We start from the raw sequence: 3352 nt of genomic DNA on the forward strand, positions 1-3352 counted from the left end.
ATTGAAATTTATGTGACAGCTGTTATAAACAAATAGAGGGGCATGCTAAAGATGTATTTGTACAAACGGCAACCCAAAAACGTTCAGTGAAGTGAAAGAAATTTTGATAACATCTCTAGGAGATAAAACAAGATCTTTCCACGTATAACTGCCAACTCTGGCATAACAAATGGATGGTAACGCAAACACGCATTATCAGAAAACTAAGGAACTGGTTCACAAAATAAAATCATTGGCAAAACAAAATCCTAAGTACAATCTTCATTGGGATGCCATAAACGACTTTAGACGAATATAGTCTAGCTGCATACGTCAGTGGGCTGCAGAAACCTATTTTGGGTATGTACAAGCTGCTGAACCAAAATCAATCGAAAATGTGTATGCATTTATATGTAAATTTACATCAATGAATCGAACAGAAATCTTACCCATATTCAATTAACTCAATCAAAACAATACTTAGGCACCTCTCATACCGCAGGGCAAGGAAATAATAAAAAACAAACAGAAAGGAAATTAACAATAGAAAAATCACACAGCCTCAGCAACAGGATTACAACCTCGTAAACCAGTTGACACGAATCTGCCAGCCGAACCAATGGAAATAGGTTCTACCAAAAGTCGACTTACTTTAAATAAGAAACAGCTGTTTAATGCTGAAATAACAAAACCCTCCGATAACGAAGAATCTGAGTCTGAGATGAATTAGACATAAATTTTGCTTAATTCATCCAGAAAACAAAAACATGTAAATTACTTGCCTTACATTATATCAAATATTCAACTTATCCCACAAACATTTGATCGATACTGGAGCAAATAAAATATAATACGGCCGGGCTTCTCCCACAAACAACAAAGGTAAAGGAAACCAAAATAAAAACACCGCTGGATGTAAGCACGTTACGGAGAAAGGACGTATTAATTTATTCGGCGATAATTTTCCAAATCAAACCTATTATGAGTTAAAATTTCATAATTTTTTCGACGCACTCATTGGTTCAGAACTAATGGCTAAAAACCAAGCAATAATAAATTTCAAAGAAGAGACATTTGAAATAGGAAACATGAAATTCAAATATGAAAAATATTTTCCCGATAAACAATTATATTCGCATAACTTAGAAATGGAAACATCCGTTAATGGCGATTGGTTCGTACCAACGTTTCAAAACTTTGTAAAGGAGTTGTTATTGAGCCAGGTTTATATAGAGCTAATAACAATAACACGACAGCAAAAATTTTAAGCACAGAAAAAACAATACCTGATGTCAAGGAAAATTAAACATAATAGTAAATAATTTTGAAACGATTTCCCCAATCCCATACATCCAGAGCGTAGCGTACAAATGAAGTGCTTAGCGAAATAATCCGCACAGATCATTTTCAATACTAGAGAGGGATGAATTATTCAAAACATACTTGCAAATAAAACAGTTTTACTTAGGCTGGAGAGAAACTTACATCTACATCTTTAATAAAACATAAAATCTTAACAACAGACGAAAACCCTGTTTACACAAAATCATATAGGTATCCACACGTTTTTAAACAGATGTGGAAGAGCAAATCAAGGAATGTTTCGATAACGGAATCATACAACATTCAATTAGCCTTACTCATCGCCAGTTTGGGTCGTTCCAAAAAAGATAGACGCATCAGGAAAACGTAAAGTGCGCGTTGTTATTGACTATCGTAAGATCAATGACAAAACCATTAACGATAAAATTTCCCATCCCAACAAATAGAAGAAATATTAGATAATCTTGGCAATCAGCATATTTTACCACCTTAGATTTGAAATCAGGTTTTCATCAAATCGAAATGGACCCTGACCATCAAAAAAAGACAGCGTTTTCAACAGCTTTAGGGGCTTTGAATTTACGAGAATGCCATTTGGCTTGAAAAATGCCCCAGCGACATTCCAACGTGCGATGAATAATGTTTTATCAAACTATATTGGATCAATTTGCTATGTGTATCTTGATGATATAATCATAATTGGCAAAAATCTTCAAGATCACCTCAACAATGTTTCAAAATCCTTAAGAGGTTAAGTGATTTCAATCTTAAAATACAATTAGACAATGTGAATTTCTTCGCAGAGAAACGGAATTTCTTGGACACATTATTGCCCCTGACGGAATCAAACCTGACCCAGAAAAAATAAGAAAAATTCAAGAATGGAAACTTCCATCCAATCAAAAGAATAAAACAATTCTTAGGACTCGTAGGGTATTATAGACGTTTTATTAAAGATTACTCAAAATTAACAAAACCCTCACTAAATTGTTACAGAAGGATGAAAAAGTAAACTTTAATGATCACGAATATCAGGAAGCCTTTAAACATTAAAAAAAATAATGTTAGTTTCAGATCAAATCTTATTTATCCTGACTTTGAACTTCCTTTATATTAACAACTGACGCCAGCAATTATGCCCTCGGTGCCGTTTTATCACAGTAATAGATAAAACAGAAAAACCCATAGCTTTCGCAAGCGTACTCTAAACAAAACAGAGTCAAATTACTCCACAACAGAAAAAGAGGCACTAGCCATCATATGGGCAGTAACCAAGTTTAAGCCGTACCTGTATGGTAACAAATTCACTTTTGGTTACCGATCATAAACCCCTTATTTACATTAAAAATCAAATAAGAACGCTAAATTGATACGTTGGCGATTAGACTTAGAAAATTACGACTACGACGTAATCTATAAGACAGGAAAGACAAATGTTGTGGCAGACGCACTTAGTAGAAAGTCGAAGTTAACAACAATCAACTAGAAAATGTTGTTTCTGTTAATCAAGTATCTGTGGAAAACAATAACAGTTCATCTTCTTCCGAAACAGCACATTCAGCAAAACACTCCGATGACTATTATATGCATTTTACAGAAAGAGCTATTAATAGTTACAGAAATCAAATCATTTTAAATAAAGTACGGACTCCGACTCCGTTATCACGGAACAAATTTTTCCAAACTATAAGCGAACAACTATTTGCTCCACTTCGTTTGATAATAGAAAAGTTACAACATTTTTGAAAGATCATTCGAATGGAAAGCAAAATACTGTGTTAGCTCCGGAATGCTTACTTAATTTAATTCAAGAAGTTTACAGAGAATGCTTCTGCAACACAAATTGCCATTCATTATTTACACAAAATATGGTTGAAGACGTACTTCCGAAACAATGCAAGACATCATCATAAGAAGAGAACATGATAGAGCCCATAGAGGCATAACCGAAGTCGAAAGTCAGATTAAACGATCTTACTTTTTCCCAAACATGGTCAAACGAATCAGAAATTAGTTAATTCATGTACAATTTGTACTCAACACAAATACG

This window comes from Anopheles merus, chromosome X (assembly GCF_017562075.2).
Source record: "Anopheles merus strain MAF chromosome X, AmerM5.1, whole genome shotgun sequence".
Classification (NCBI taxonomy): Eukaryota; Metazoa; Arthropoda; class Insecta; order Diptera; family Culicidae; genus Anopheles; species Anopheles merus.